Source organism: Phalangium opilio, unplaced genomic scaffold (genome assembly GCF_054372755.1).
Source record: "Phalangium opilio isolate 3A_F unplaced genomic scaffold, DU_Popi_V2 ptg000061l_1, whole genome shotgun sequence".
Taxonomy (NCBI): Eukaryota; Metazoa; Arthropoda; class Arachnida; order Opiliones; family Phalangiidae; genus Phalangium; species Phalangium opilio.
Window position 1 is genome coordinate 3507186 of NW_028324178.1, and position 16711 is coordinate 3523896.

A 16711-nucleotide genomic window follows, 5' to 3' on the forward strand; every position below is an offset into this window, starting at 1 on the left:
GACAGTGAACATTTTTGTGCCCGAACTGATGGCTTTCGTAACACTGAATGTTTGAAAAGTAAGGGGCACTCCTTCCGTGTTCTGGCCGGTTACTCGGCCTAGACCAACAATTGTCTATGGTATGCCCCTGCTTTCCATAGCGCGCGTATTCACGAGGACGAGCACCGTTATTTTCTCTTTGAAAATTTTGACGGGTTGGTTGACCGGCAGTGTTCGCACTATGGTTAGCTACATTTTGATTTAAGATCGAAGGCTGCCTATTCCTTCTTGCTAGTCTTTCTATCATTACCGCGTCATCAATTAAATCTCGTAACGTGGCATAACTCTTCGTTATGAGATGGATTTTAATCTCCTGTCTGAGATTGTGTCTCGCTAGCCTGACTTGTTCGGCTGACGAAAGGGGCTCATTTAATTGTCCAAACAATTTTTGGAGGACGTCTAAATATTCACTGACCAATTCCTGTGTTTTTGTAAGCGTTCACTAATTTTATCCTTGACATGTTCTTCATTAGTCGTACGCTCGAAACGAGCCCTACATCTACTTTTAAATCGGCCCAGTCATGAAATCCGCCCTCTTCGTCAAACCAGTCAAACGCTGGACCCAACAACATTGTCGACATCCATCGTTGAATAAATTCTGATTCAGGCTGATTGCTAGTTAGCATCACCTGTCTCGCTCTCTTCAAAAACTGTTTCGGACTGGGGTCTGACGGATTACCGGTGTACGAGGGAATGTTTAACGGGGTAGAATAAGTAAAGGATGACCCTGGAAATACTGGAGTGGGAGCTACCATAGATCCTCCCGAGTTTGCTGTATTTGGACTTACGCTATGGGCGCTAGCGTTGGACGGTACAAATACGGCGCTTGCCGCACCTGACGGATAATGCATTAGGGTTTGAATCAAGTTTTGTTGAGAATTTTGGGTAGTGATTAATGAATCAATACGTGTTAATAATGCGTTTAGGGCATAGTGTGGGAGTACTACATTCGAAGAAGCGTTAAGTGAGGCATTACCGCTATTATTACCAGTGGGAACATTACGATTACCGACGGGAACATTACTATTACCGATGGGAACATTATTATTACCAGAATTAACATTACTAATTAAACTAACACCGAGACCCTGAGTTCCAGGAGGGATGGTCTGAACGGGACCTGCTGTGGGAACACTTTGCGTTTGTGCCTGACTCACATTGGGATGAAGAACAGTAGGGAAGCTAGGAGTTGTAGGTTGTGATCTAATAGGCGACGGTTGTCTGGAATGCGTAGGGGTTGCTGACAAAAACATGGTTTCGTTCACACCTTGCGCCGAATCATAACCTGGCTGACTTATCGCGTTGCGTCTCTCATAACGCTCATTACGTAACTGTTTTAATGTCTCTACTAACGTTGAATCGGATCTACTATAAGTATTAGCCATAAACAAAAGCTTTAGTTTCGGTTACCACAATTAAACCACTTAAACCATTCGATACAGTACGTTAACTAAAAATCAAAAACACTTTCAACCCTGCACAGTTACCGTAATTACACACTATCTTACAACCCTACACATCTAATCCTACTACTAGCATTTCCTTATTTAATTACACTATTTACATATATATGAACAAAACCATGGTATTCTTTCTAACGCCCGTCTTACACTTCGAATACAGCCTTTGTATCCCGGACCGACCCCCATTTTATCGATAAATACTTTTACTCCGGGTTCCTCCTCGCTTAACGGTAGAGGGTGGGGTTAGAGAGTCTTGTCCATATGTCTAGGGGATTTGTTTCTACTTTTGCGTTAGGAATAAGAAGACCATGCTTTGGGTTTCGCAAATACTCCAGATTTAATCATCAATCAAATCAAAACAACAATTCAACAAACAGCAAAATATGCATTGGCCTTACGGCCGTACCAATGCCAAATAAAAGACGTCAATAGTAAATTAAAAATAAATCTGTACGTTACAGTTTGTACCGAGCGTCCTGTTCCTTGACCGCCACGACGCGTAACCGGGTGCCGAATATTTACAAGATATTTACATATATTTACACGTCGCGCACCTCGCGTATGCCATCGGGGCTATATCGCCTTTTCAGAACGTCGTAGTTCTCAGGAACTCTTTTATTTTTTTGGCTCCTCTTGCAAGGTTCGGATCTCATATTATCAAGTCATTATCTCCTGTCTCTCCTATGGAGTCCGTCTATTTATGAGTTTTCATTTTGGACCCACACCTATGTCCACCAATTGGGACCGCGTCCCGGAAGCCCCCGAAACTGCTTTCCAATCAAACGAAAGCCCGAGAAACCTTTGCCAATCAGGCAAGTGTTGGCGTCAGGTCACGTCACGCGTGGTGCACGTGGACCGCTCGCCATTGGTCAGAGGCATTCCCGGGGCATGCTCGACCCTGGAGGTAACTTTCTCACGACCTCGAAAGTTCGAACACCTTAGCACTGGTGGTCGAGGTCGTGATAATAATCCTTTAAAAGAAGAACGCTTTAATTTTTACAATGATTTCCCTCCGTGCAAAAAGGTTTTCGACCAATGTTATGTAGAAAGTACCAATTGCCTAGGTAGGGCTATATTTTTGGTTGGCGACAACCTAGGCAATTGGTACTTTCTACATAGCATTGATCGAAACCCTTTTTGTCAGAAATAGAAAATACAAAAGAACTATAGGCACGGAGTTGAACCATGGGGATTACCAGCGGTTCTCACTTGGGATGGTCACCGCTAAAACCTTGCGAAAGTAATGTTTAAGCTATAAATAGGATCAGGAGACAAGAAAGGAGCGAGGCCTAACACTCTAACCATGGCGCCTGAAAGTCGTGCTAAAAATATAACCCCTTTGTTACTCTTCGAGCGACCAGCGCCCGAGAGAGTTTAAAGGAGGAAATAGTACACAGAACAAGGCGACCCAAGGGCTCGTAATAGTAGCCACATCGTACGAATGAATAGCCCCTCTATACCTACCTTTATGAATGGATAACCCCTCTATACCTTACCCTAATGAGTGAATAATGCTATCTTTTACAATGCTTAAATGATTTACCTTGCATAAAATCAGAGTGAATAGCCCCTCGATGCCCTACCCTAAACAGTGATAAAAACTTCTGCCCGGTTGATAAAAATTTAATATGCTTTTGCCTCTCCAACCGCGAAGTTATCTCCTGGCCTCGGATAAGATCATGACTCCTAGTTGAAGAGATAGAGGGAGAGAGAGAAGGGGACCGTGCCTGTGACAGACCTCTCTCTCCGAGTATATTGCTTTATTCGAGACCGTCTCTTTACAAGCGATTTTAGGCGAGGCTGTATAGTACTGGGCTGGCAAGTGAAAGGTCCGCGGTTCGATTCTCCGTGGAGGAAGAAAAGTTAAAAAAATAATTTATTCCCTGTATTAAGTTTAAAACTCCACCTGTGAACTGTTAACTAAAAAGTAAAATGTTTTCTCTCGACGTTCAAAAATGACGATCGAAAAATTTGATAACGCCAAAGGCAGGACTGTGACACTCCTACTACTACTACTACTACTACTACTACTACTACTACTACTACTACTACTACTACTACTACTACAAGAACAACAGGGCAGCGGCCGTATTCTGCAGAAAAGTTAAGCTCCTCCTTCTGCCCTTGGCTCGCTGGTTGGACCGTCAACCATTGTCCTTGGCCTTTTAATTGGCTACGTCTACCGATGACGTTCCTTGCCTTGGCTCAGTGATTGGAGGTTCAACCGGCAAAAATAAGCCTTTGAATTCAGTTCAGTTTGAGTTTCAAGTTGAACCAAATTTCGGTGTAAGGTCAGTGTACAGTGTAAATTTGTCGCCAAAGATCAGTGCTGCAACCTTTCACCCGAAACGTTTAAGCTATTAACGCCACCTATCGTATGAATTGAATAGTAATTTCGTGCCGTCTGCTCTTTCTCAATTTTAAATGACGTCAACGTATTTGACACAGCCGCTTGTTAAGGTAACATCGTTTAATGTTGAGTAAGTTATATATTTTCACGTAAATAATGTGCTTGACATATTTGTATAAAAAATTAAAAACCAATTGTAATTGCTGAATTAAGTATTAAACGTCAAATCTTTCCCTGTTTCCATGTTTTTACTTTGATAACATCGAACCACAACTACCTAAGCGTAATGAAGGCATAACGTGAAGGGCACACAGATTTTTGTATCAGTAGTTTTATTGGTAATGGTGAAACATTAATTTTTTCATTCCTGTGTAATTTAACTTCAACTTTTGAAGTTGTAATTACATGTATAATTATATTTTCTAACATTGGTAAGATTTATTTGTAGTTATTGTATTGAATTATACATAGTAAAGAAACATGTTTAAAAAACTGAAAGAGGCGCCGCATTCCCTCTATAAGTTGAAGGTTGTACCCTTGTTATTCATCAGTGACTTAGGTAACACGCCCAAGAGAGGACAAAGATGTGATAACATATCACAAAGCAGGTAAATGATGTCCACCGCCAACAGAGAACCCTTTCCCAAGGTGACATTCCTCAACAATATTCCACTTGTTATAGAAGAACGTGAAGCTCTGCGTATTGCAAATTTGGTAAGTTCTCGTAATGTATTAACCATGTTATTAACATAATTTTTTGTTGCAGGTGGGTGCAAGCTTCTTGAATAGCCTTCTTCCAGTTTTTGCTGAAGATTCCTCAAAGAGCCTTCTGCTTTCCATGAACATGGTGCTCATCCACTTGCCACTGAAGAACACAGACATGGTCATAAGAATGGTTTCTATTCGACGTAGGGTATAATAGTCCACCTTCTGAAAATTTCATTAGGACATTTTTTTGAGATAGAGGGTTGCTGCAAAGTCAGTTAACCATTAAGAGTTACTGCGGTGTCCTTTTAATTTTATTCTTCACTTCAACATTTCATTGTTCTTTTTTCCATCATTCCTTGCTATTTTTTCTGCATGCATGGCCTTATTCCTTTATTGTTTCATTTATAAATGGGCTAAACTTTCTTATAGCCTAGTAAGAAAAGCAAGAAACGCTCATAGCTTCCGCTAATGCATGTTTGGAGGCCCTACTCATGTTTGCGTCTGTTTGGCAAATAATGACTGAAAATGAAAGGGCTAGGAATGAATTCGAAAAGCTAAGGTTTGAAAATAAAAGGTTTAGACTGGAAACCGAGAGTATTCAAGCCAACATCATGACCGAAGTAAAAAATTGCAGCCTGAAAATAATGACTAGTTTTGTTCTTTGAAGACATGCTCAAGCGAAGCATGTTCTACTTTACTGCAGATAATATTCTAAATGCCATGATAGGTTGTTTGAATAACGTCTCCCTGTATTTCGATTATTTTCAATGCTCAATTTGGTATGCACTTTCTTCATGATGGCATAAACTCTCTCTGATTATTGTATTCTCCTTTGTGATTTTATAGTACTCATTGTAGATATTCTATTAATTCATTAACACCAAAGTTTCTTTAATATCCAATTTGACCTGTACTTTTTTTCATTCTCTCATTATAAATAGTTATTTTTTCGCGTTTAATCCATATAATTTATTACACGCGATATTTGCGTGTATTTTATGATTTATTTCTCGCATACGTGTTAGTTTACTGTTAACTTGTATTGTAATTTAGTAGACGCTTCATTTAATAAGCGCGTTAAATTATTGCATGGGTTATATGCATGCATTGAATAATGTATTAGATAGACATCATAACATTTTTTAAAATTATTTGGATTTTTGTTATCATTGACCGTTATTATAAGGGGTTGTGAGCCTGTGTGGATAGTGTTTGTCATCCTCATAGAGCTAAGAGGAGCCGGGGAGGGATTTAAAAAAGAAGAAAAAGTCTGTTACCGCCTTTAATGCTTTAAAACCGTTAATGGCATGTTTTTAATCTGTTCACATTAGAATTATGTTGATGATGTCTAGCCCGTACTCAAGATGACATTATTTATTTTATGTTGATGATGTCTAGCCTGTACTCAAAATGACATTATTTATAACCAGCATGCCAGCACCCAATCAGTCCCGATACACTCTCAAACCCAAAAATTCGGCAATTTATTTTCCACGTGTATTAAATTTTACATATTTCTGACTGTCAAGAGTTCATTGCTTTTTTCTGTTGCATGATTGCAATTTACATCCTCCGAAGTCTTCATGACCACATACCTATTTTAAATATAACTTAAACTATTCTATTGTCATTCATTAGACCTATTTCAGATTTACCATATTCATATTAAGAGAAACAAAGGGGTGATTATACCAATTGCTGCATACTGAAATGCTTACTTTTCAAGTAACTGTTCATTGGGAAGGTGTAAATATGGTTACTGGTTATGTTTTATAAGTTATGTCGATTTGCAGTTGTAAAGCGCTTCCGCGACTTCCAGTGTTAGTTGCGAGGCGCAAATGGCTTGACACTCAGTCTCTGGATAAGCTTTTTCGTCAGCAGTTGGAAGATATACCTCGTCTGCGAGAGGAAAGGATAAATATTGATTAAAGGGTATGGGTGTATCTCGCTCATGAACACACCATTCCATGAGAATATAATAAGTGCGAAATTGTTAATGCCACAAGAGCATGAACGAATCATGGAGTTGCTCTTGCGATTTTGGTCATGCTAAGTGCTCAAATAAGGCTTTAACCATTCAGTTACCACGGGCGATCAGCCCTCTCACCTTTTTACTGCAGTGACTTCTATACTGCGATCGACAGTTGCCACACAATCTGAATAAGTAATAAATAATAAAAGAAATAAATTAAATGGTGTGTTTTTATTTAAATCGGATTTTTAAGGGGGAAAATTAAAGAGTTTAGTTGAATACTTCATAAATTAATTAATCCTTCATAAATTACACTCACTACTTTTCTCGACACGTTGATCAACGTCGGGAGGTTGATAGAAAGTGTTGAAATGTCGTCTGCTGTAAGTGCGTTCAGCACATAGCGTTACCGAAGCAACCAGTAAAACCGGTGTTTAACCGGTAACTCATTTGTCAGTTTATGAAAAAACATTTTGAATTTGCTGTATAATTTGATAGTTTACATCTGAGTCTGCGCGGAATTTTCACCAATCACTGAGCCAAGGCATGTAACGTCATCGGTAGACGTAGCCAATTAAAAGGCCAAGGGCAATGGTTGACGGTCCAATCAGAGAGCCAAGGGCAGAAGGAGGAGCTTAACTTTTCTGCAGAATACGGCCGCTGAATACACAAACTCACGTTGTGAACGAAGGAAACTGAGCCCCTTGAGTCTAGCGCCTTAGACCGCTCGGCCACCCTAACTTGGATTCATTCAATTGGGACGTTGTATAAATTACAACTCTTCCAGTTAATTTCATAAAACATATCGTGTCAGAAGTGGGATTCGAACCCACGCCCTCAAACGAGGACCAGGAATACACTGATTCACGTTGTGAACGAAAGAAACTAAGCCCCTTGAGTCTGGCGCCTTAGACCGCTCGGCCATCCTGACTTGGATTCTTTCAATTGGGACGTTTTATAAATTACATCTATTCTAGTTAATTTCATAAAACATATCGTGTCAGAAGTGGGATTCGAACCCACGCCCTCATACGAGGACCAGAATACACAGATTCACGTTGTTAACGAAGGAAACTGAGCCCCTTGAGTCTGGTGCCTTAGACCGCTCGGCCATCCTGACTTGGATTCATTCAATTCGGACGTTTTATATATTACATCTCTTCCAGTTAATTTCATAAAACATATCGTGTCAGAAGTGGGATTCAAACCCACGCCCTCATACGAGGACCAGAAAACACAGATTCACGTTGTGAACGAAGGAAACTGAGCCCCTTGAGTCTGGCGCCTTAGACCGCTCGGCCATCCTGACATGGATTCTTTCAATTGGGGCGTTTTATAAATTACATCTCTTCCAGTTAATTTCATAAACCTTTTCGTGTCAGAAGTGGGATTCGAACCCACGCCCTCATACGAGGACCAGAATAGACAGATTCACGTCGTGAACGAAAGAAACTAAGCCCTTTGAATCTAGCGCCTTAGACCGCTCCGCCATCCTGACGTGGTCACTTCCAATTTGGACGTTTTATAAATTACATCCCTTCCAGTTAATTTCATAAAACATATCGTGTCAGAAGTGGGATTCGAACCCACGCCCTCATACGAGGACCAGAATACACAGATTCACGTTGTGAACGAAGGAAACTGAGCCCCTTGTGTCTGGCGCTTTAGACCGCTCCGCCATCCTGACGTGGTCACTTCTAATTTGGACGTTTTATAAATTACATCTCTTCCAGTTAATTTCATAAAACATATCGTGTCAGAAGTGGGATTCGAACCCACGCCCTCATATGAGGAGCAGAATACACTGATTCACGTTGAGAACGAAAGAAACTAGGTCCCTTGAGTTTGGCGCCTTAGACCGCTCCGCCATCCTGACGTGGTCACTTCTAATTTGGACGTTTTATAAATTACATCTCTTCCAGTTAATTTCATAAAACATATCGTGTCAGAAGTGCGATTCGAACCCAGGCCCTCAAACGAGGACCAGAATACACAGATTCACGTCGTGAACGAAAGAAACTAAGCCCCTTGAGTGTAGCGCCTTAGACCGCTCGGCCACCCTGACTTGGATTCATTCAATTAGGATGTTTTATAAATTACATCTCTTCCTGTTATTTTCTTAAAACATACCGTATCAGAAGAGGGATTCGAACCCACGCCCTCATACGAGGACCAGAATACACAGATTCACGTTGTGAACGAAAGAAACTAGGTCCCTTGAGTTTGGCGCCTTAGACCGCTCCGCCATCCTGACGTGGTCACTTCTAATTTGGACGTTTTATAAATTACATCTCTTCCAGTTAATTTCATAAAACATATCGTGTCAGAAGTGCGATTCGAACCCAGGCCCCCAAACGAGGACCAGAGTACACTGATTCACGTTGAGAACGAAAGAAACTAGGTCCCTTGAGTTTGGCGCCTTAGACCGCTCCGCCATCCTGACGTGGTCACTTCTAATTTGGACGTTTTATAAATTACATCTCTTCCAGTTAATTTCATAAAACATATCGTGTCAGAAGTGCGATTCGAACCCAGGCCCTCAAACGAGGACCAGAATACACAGATTCACGTCGTGAACGAAAGAAACTAAGCCCCTTGAGTGTAGCGCCTTAGACCGCTCGGCCACCCTGACTTGGATTCATTCAATTAGGATGTTTTATAAATTACATCTCTTCCAGTTATTTTTTTAAAACATACCGTATCAGAAGAGGGATTCGACCCCACGCCCTCATGAGGAGCAGAATACACTGATTCACGTTGAGAACGAAAGAAACTAGGTCCCTTGAGTTTGGCGCCTTAGACCGCAACGCCATCCTGACGTGGTCACTTCTAATTTGGACGTTTTATAAATTACATCTCTTCCAGTTAATTTCATAAAACATATCGTGTCAGAAGTGCGATTCGAACCCAGGCCCTCAAACGAGGACCAGAATACACAGATTCACGTCGTGAACGAAAGAAACTAAGCCCCTTGAGTGTAGCGCCTTAGACCGCTCCGCCATCCTGACGTGGTCACTTCCAATTTGGACGTTTTATAAATTACATCCCTTCCAGTTAATTTCATAAAACATATCGTGTCAGAAGTGGGATTCGAACCCACGCCCTCATACGAGGACCAGAATACACAGATTCACGTTGTGAACGAAGGAAACTGAGCCCCTTGAGTTTGGCGCCTTAGACCGCTCCGCCATCCTGACGTGGTCACTTCTAATTTGGACGTTTTATAAATTACATCTCTTCCAGTTAATTTCATAAAACATATCGTGTCAGAAGTGCGATTCGAACCCAGGCCCTCAAACGAGGACCAGAATACACAGATTCACGTCGTGAACGAAAGAAACTAAGCCCCTTGAGTGTAGCGCCTTAGACCGCTCGGCCACCCTGACTTGGATTCATTCAATTAGGATGTTTTATAAATTACATCTCTTCCAGTTATTTTCTTAAAACATACCTTATCAGAAGAGGGATTCGAACCCACGCCCTCATACGAAGACCAGAATACACAGATTCACGTTGTGAACGAAGGAAACTGAGCCCCTTGTGTCTGGCGCCTTAGACCGCTCCGCCATCCTGACGTGGTCACTTCTAATTTGGACGTTTTATAAATTACATCTCTTCCAGTTAATTTCATAAAACATATCGTGTCAGAAGTGGGATTCGACCCCACGCCCTCATGAGGAGCAGAATACACTGATTCACGTTGAGAACGAAGGAAACTGAGCCCCTTGAGTCTCGCGCCTTAGACCGCTCTGCCATCCTGACATGGATTCTTTCAATTGGGACGTTTAATTAACTATATCTCTTCCAGTTAAATTCTTAAAGCATATCGTGTCAGAAGTGGGATTCGAACCCAGGCCCTCATACGAGGACCAGAATACACAGATTCCCGTTGTGAACGAAAGAAACTACGCCCCTCGAGTCTTGCGCCTTAGACCGCTCCGCCATCCTGGCGTGGTCACTTCTAATTTGGACGTTTTATAAATTACATCTCTTCCAGTTAATTTCATAAAACATATCGTGTCAGAAGTGGGATTCGAACCCACGCCCTCATACGAGGACCAGAATACACAGATTCACGTTGTGAACAAAGGAAAATGAGCCCCTTGAGTCTGGCGCCTTAGACCGCTCCGCCATCCTGACGTGGTCACTTCTAATTTGGACGTTTTATAAATTACATCTCTTCCAGTTAATTTCATAAAACATATCGTGTCAGAAGTGGGATTCGAACCCACGCCCTCATACGAGGACCAGAATACACAGATTCACGTTGTGAACAAAGGAAAATGAGCCCCTTGAGTCTGGCGCCTTAGACCGCTCCGCCATCCTGACGTGGTCACTTCTAATTTGGACGTTTTATAAATTACATCTCTTCCAGTTAATTTCATAAAACATATCGTGTCAGAAGTGGGATTCGAACCCACGCCCTCATACGAGGACCAGAATACACAGATTCACGTTGTGAACAAAGGAAAATGAGCCCCTTGAGTCTGGCGCCTTAGACCGCTCCGCCATCCTGACTGGGATTCATTCAATTGGGACGTTTTATGAATTACATCTCTTCCAGTTAATTTCATAAAACATATCGTGTCAGAAGTGGTATTCGAACCCACGCCCTCATACGAGGACCAGAATACACTGATTCACGTTGAGAACGAAAGAAACTAGGTCCCTTGAGTCTGGCGCCTTAGACCGCTCCGCCATCCTGGCTTGGATTCATTCAATTGGGACGTTTTTTAAATTACATCTCCTCCAGTTAATTTCATGAAACATATCGTGACAGAAGTGGGATTCGAACCCACGCCCTCATACGAGGACCAGAATACACTGATTCACGTTGAGAACGAAAGAAACTAGGTCCCTTGATTCTGGCGCCTTAGACCGCTCGGCCATCCTGACGTTGATTCGTTTTCTTTGGACGTTTTATAAATTACATCTTTTCCAGTTATATTTATAAAACATCGGGTCAGAATTGGGATTTGAATCCACGCCCTCATTCGAGGACCAGAATACACAGATTCACGTCGTGAACGAAAGAAACTAAGCCCCTTGAGTGTAGCGCCTTAGACCGCTCGGCCACCCTGACTTGGATTCATTCAATTGGGATGTTTTATTAATTACATCTCTTCCAGTTAATTTCATAAAACATATCGTGTCAGAAGTGGGATTCGAACCCAGGCCCTCATACGAGGACCAGAATACACAAATTCACCTTGTGAACGAAGGAAACTGAGCCCCTTGAGTCTGGCGCCTTAGAACGCTCGGCCACCCTAACTTGGATTCATTCAATTGGGACGTTGTATAAATACATCTCTTCCAGTTAATTTCATAAAACATATCGTGTCAGAAGTGGGATTCGAACTCGCGCCCTCATACGAGGACCAGGAATACACAGATTCACGTTGTGAACGAAAGAAACTAAGCCCCTTGAGTCTGGCGCCTTAGACCGCTCGGCCATCCTGACATGGATTCATTCAATTGGGACGTTTTATAAATTACATCTATTCTAGTTAATTTCATAAAACATATCGTGTCAGAAGTGGGATTCGAACCCACGCCCTCATACGAGGACCAGAATACACAGATTCACGTTGTTAACGAAGGAAACTGAGCCCCTTGAGTCTGGCGCCTTAGACCACTCGGCCATCGTGACTTGGATTCATTCAATTCGGACGTTTTATAAATTACATCTCTTCCAGTTAATTTCATAAAACATATCGTGTCAGAAGTGGGATTCGAACCCACGCCCTCATACGAGGACCAGAAAACACAGATTCACGTTGTGAACGAAGGAAACTGAGCCCCTTGAGTCTGGCGCCTTAGACCGCTCGGCCATCCTGACATGGATTCTATCAATTGTAGCGTTTTATAAATTACATCTCTTCCAGTTAATTTCATAAAACATATCGTGTCAGAAGTGGGATTCGAACCCACGCCCTCATACGAGGACCAGTATACACAGATTCACGTTGTGAACGAAAGAAACTACGCCACTTGAGTCTTGCGCCTTAGACCGCTCCGCCATCCTGGCGTGGTCACTTCTTATTTGGACGTTTTATAAATTACATCTCTTCCAGTTAATTTCATAAAACATATCGTGTCAGAAGTGGGATTCGAACCCACGCCCTCATACGAGGACCAGAATACACAGAGTCACGTTGTGAACAAAGGAAACTGAGCCCCTTGAGTCTGGCGCCTTAGACCGCTCCGCCATCCTGACGTGGTTACTTCTAATTTGGACGTTTTATAAATTACATCTCTTCCAGTTAATTTCATAAAACATATCGTGTCAGAAGTGGGATTCGAACCCACGCCCTCTTACGAGGACCAGAATACACAGATTCACGTTGTGAACGAAGGAAACTGAGCCCCTTGAGTCTGGCGCCTTAGACCGCTCCGCCATCCTGACTTATATTCATTCAATTGGGACGTTTTATGAATTACATCTCTTCCAGTTAATTTCATAAAACATATCGTGTCAGAAGTGGGATTCGAACCCACGCCCTCATACGAGGACCAGAATACACTGATTCACGTTGAGAACGAAAGAAACTAGGTCCCTTGAGTCTGGCGCCTTAGACCGCTCCGCCATCCTGGCGTGGTCACTTCTAATTTGGACGTTTTATAAATTACATCTCTTCCAGTTAATTTCATAAAACATATCGTGTCAGAAGTGGGATTCGAACCCACGCCCTCATACGAGGACCATAATACACAGATTCACGTCGTGAACGAAAGAAACTAAGCCCCTTGAGTGTAGCGCCTTAGACCGCTCGGCCACCCTGACTTGGATTCATTCAATTGGGACGTTTTATGAATTACATCTCTTCCAGTTAATTTCATAAAACATATGGTGTCAGAAGTGGTATTCGAACCCACGCCCTCATACGAGGACCAGAATACACTGATTCACGTTGAGAACGAAAGAAACTAGGTCCCTTGAGTCTGGCGCCTTAGACCGCTCCGCCATCCTGGCGTGGTCACTTCTAATTTGGACGTTTTATAAATTACATCTCTTCCAGTTAATTTCATAAAACATATCGTGTCAGAAGTGGGATTCGAACCCACGCCCTCATACGAGGACCAGAATACACAGATTCACGTCGTGAACGAAAGAAACTAAGCCCCTTGAGTGTAGCGCCTTAGACCGCTCGGCCATCCTGACGTTGATTCATTTTCTTTGGACGTTTTATAAATTACATCTTTTCCAGTTAAATTTATAAAACATATCGTGTCAGAATTGGGATTTGAATCCACGCCCTCATTCGAGGACCAGAATACACAGATCCACATCGGAAAGGAATGAAACTAAGCCTTTCGAGTCTGGCGCATTAGACCACTCGGCCATCCTGACATGGTTTTATCTAGTTATTACGTTTTCAATTACATCTCTTCCAGTTATTTTCTTAAAACATATCGTATCAGAAGTGGCATTCGAACCCACGCCCTCATACAAGGACCAGAATACACAGATTCACGTCGTGAACGAAAGAAACAAAGCCCCTTGAGTCTAGCGCCTTAGACCGCTCGGCCATCCTGACGTGGTCTCTTGTAATTTGGACGTTTAATTAATTACATCTCTTCCAGTTAATTTCTTAAAACATATCGTGTCAGAAGTGGGATTCGAACCCACGCCCTCATACGAGGACCAGAATACACAGATTCACGTTGTGAACGAAGGAAACTGAGCCCCTTGAGTCTGGCGCCTTAGACCGCTCGGTCATCCTGACTTGGATTCGTTCAATTGGTACGTTTTATAAATTACATCTCTTCCAGTTAATTTCATAAAACATATCGTGTCAGAAGTGGGATACGAACCCACGCCCTCATACGAGGACCAGGAATACACAGATTCACGTTGTGAACGAAAGAAACTAAGCCCCTCGAGTCTAGCGCCTTAGACCGCTCGGCCATCCTGACGTGGTCTCTTGTAATTTGGACGTTTAATTAATTACATCTCTTCCAGTTAATTTCTTAAAACATATCGTGTCAGAAGTGGGATTCGAACCCACGCCCTCATACGAGGACCAGAATACACAGATTCACGTTGTTAACGAAGGAAACTGAGCCCCTTGAGTCTGGCGCCTTAGACCGCTCGGCCATCCTGACCTGGATTCATTCAATTCGGACGTTTTATAAATTACATCTCTTCCAGTTAATTTCATAAAACATATCTTGTCAGAAGTGGGATTCGAACCCACGCCCTCATACGAGGCCCAGAAAACACAGATTCACGTTGTGAACGAAGGAAACTGAGCCCATTGAGCCTGGGCCTTAGACCGCTCGGCCATCCTGACATGGATTCTATCAATTGGGGCGTTTTATAAATTACATCTCTTCCAGTTACTTTCATAAACCTTTTCGTGTCAGAAGTGGGATTCGAACCCACGCCCTCATACGAGGACCAGAATAGACAGATTCACGTCGTGAACGAAGGAAACTGAGCCCCTTGAGTCTCGCGCCTTAGACCGCTCTGCCATGCTGACATGGATTCTTTCAATTGGGACGTTTAATTAATTATATCTCTTCCAGTTAAATTCTTAAAACATATCGTGTCAGAAGTGGGATTCGAACCCAGGCCCTCATACGAGGACCAGAATACACAAATTCACGTTGTGAACGAAGGAAACTGAGCCCCTTGAGTCTGGCGCCTTAGACCGCTCGGCCACCCTAACTTGGATTCATTCAATTGGGACGTTGTATAAATACATCTCTTCCAGTTAATTTCATAAAACATATCGTGTCAGAAGTGGGATTCGAACTCGCGCCCTCATACGAGGACCAGGAATACACAGATTCACGTTGTGAACGAAAGAAACTAAGCCCCTTGAGTCTGGCGCCTTAGACCGCTCGGCCATCCTGACATGGATTCATTCAATTGGGACGTTTTATAAATTACATCTATTCTAGTTAATTTCATAAAACATATCGTGTCAGAAGTGGGATTCGAACCCACGCCCTCATACGAGGACCAGAATACACAGATTCACGTTGTTAACGAAGGAAACTGAGCCCCTTGAGTCTGGCGCCTTAGACCGCTCCGCCATCCTGACGTGGTTACTTCTAATTTGGACGTTTTATAAATTACATCTCTTCCAGTTAATTTCATAAAACATATCGTGTCAGAAGTGGGATTCGAACCCACGCCCTCTTACGAGGACCAGAATACACAGATTCACGTTGTGAACGAAGGAAACTGAGCCCCTTGAGTCTGGCGCCTTAGACCGCTCCGCCATCCTGACTTATATTCATTCAATTGGGACGTTTTATGAATTACATCTCTTCCAGTTAATTTCATAAAACATATCGTGTCAGAAGTGGGATTCGAACCCACGCCCTCATACGAGGACCAGAATACACTGATTCACGTTGAGAACGAAAGAAACTAGGTCCCTTGAGTCTGGCGCCTTAGACCGCTCCGCCATCCTGGCGTGGTCACTTCTAATTTGGACGTTTTATAAATTACATCTCTTCCAGTTAATTTCATAAAACATATCGTGTCAGAAGTGGGATTCGAACCCACGCCCTCATACGAGGACCATAATACACAGATTCACGTCGTGAACGAAAGAAACTAAGCCCCTTGAGTGTAGCGCCTTAGACCGCTCGGCCACCCTGACTTGGATTCATTCAATTGGGACGTTTTATGAATTACATCTCTTCCAGTTAATTTCATAAAATATATGGTGTCAGAAGTGGTATTCGAACCCACGCCCTCATACGAGGACCAGAATACACTGATTCACGTTGAGAACGAAAGAAACTAGGTCCCTTGAGTCTGGCGCCTTAGACCGCTCCGCCATCCTGGCGTGGTCACTTCTAATTTGGACGTTTTATAAATTACATCTCTTCCAGTTAATTTCATAAAACATATCGTGTCAGAAGTGGGATTCGAACCCACGCCCTCATACGAGGACCAGAATACACAGATTCACGTCGTGAACGAAAGAAACTAAGCCCCTTGAGTGTAGCGCCTTAGACCGCTCGGCCATCCTGACGTTGATTCATTTTCTTTGGACGTTTTATAAATTACATCTTTTCCAGTTAAATTTATAAAACATATCGTGTCAGAATTGGGATTTGAATCCACGCCCTCATTCGAGGACCAGAATACACAGATCCACATCGGAAAGGAATGAAACTAAGCCTTTCGAGTCTGGCGCATTAGACCACTCGGCCATC

The 16711-nt window shown here is 42.6% G+C and overlaps 1 long non-coding RNA gene and 5 other non-coding genes across 8 annotated transcripts; all 6 read right to left on the reverse strand.

The window, feature by feature from the left end:
* Positions 1-4428: 4428 nt before the first annotated feature.
* Positions 4429-6661, reverse strand: LOC149663756 (uncharacterized). Of its 3 annotated transcripts, none has more exons than XR_016368435.1 (3): positions 6522-6661; positions 6279-6459; positions 4429-4717 (listed from the first exon to the last, which is right to left on the reverse strand). It is a non-coding gene; the product is annotated as an uncharacterized LOC149663756 (long non-coding RNA). The 3 variants fall into 3 exon arrangements; XR_016368434.1 differs by lacking the exon at positions 4429-4717 and adding an exon at positions 6023-6155; XR_016368433.1 differs by lacking the exon at positions 4429-4717 and adding an exon at positions 6023-6155 and having other exon boundaries at positions 6216-6459.
* A 679-nt stretch (positions 6662-7340) lies between these two features.
* Positions 7341-7463, reverse strand: TRNAL-CAA (transfer RNA leucine (anticodon CAA)). The gene is made up of 2 exons: positions 7426-7463; positions 7341-7386 (listed from the first exon to the last, which is right to left on the reverse strand). It is a non-coding gene; the product is annotated as a tRNA-Leu (tRNA).
* A 67-nt stretch (positions 7464-7530) lies between these two features.
* TRNAL-CAA (transfer RNA leucine (anticodon CAA)) lies at positions 7531-7652 on the reverse strand. The gene is made up of 2 exons: positions 7615-7652; positions 7531-7576 (listed from the first exon to the last, which is right to left on the reverse strand). It is a non-coding gene; the product is annotated as a tRNA-Leu (tRNA).
* Positions 7653-7719: 67 nt separating this feature from the next.
* TRNAL-CAA (transfer RNA leucine (anticodon CAA)) lies at positions 7720-7841 on the reverse strand. Its single transcript has 2 exons — positions 7804-7841; positions 7720-7765 (listed from the first exon to the last, which is right to left on the reverse strand). It is a non-coding gene; the product is annotated as a tRNA-Leu (tRNA).
* Positions 7842-12249: 4408 nt separating this feature from the next.
* On the reverse strand, positions 12250-12371 carry TRNAL-CAA (transfer RNA leucine (anticodon CAA)). Its single transcript has 2 exons — positions 12334-12371; positions 12250-12295 (listed from the first exon to the last, which is right to left on the reverse strand). It is a non-coding gene; the product is annotated as a tRNA-Leu (tRNA).
* Positions 12372-14516: 2145 nt separating this feature from the next.
* On the reverse strand, positions 14517-14638 carry TRNAL-CAA (transfer RNA leucine (anticodon CAA)). Its single transcript has 2 exons — positions 14601-14638; positions 14517-14562 (listed from the first exon to the last, which is right to left on the reverse strand). It is a non-coding gene; the product is annotated as a tRNA-Leu (tRNA).
* Positions 14639-16711: the final 2073 nt, after the last annotated feature.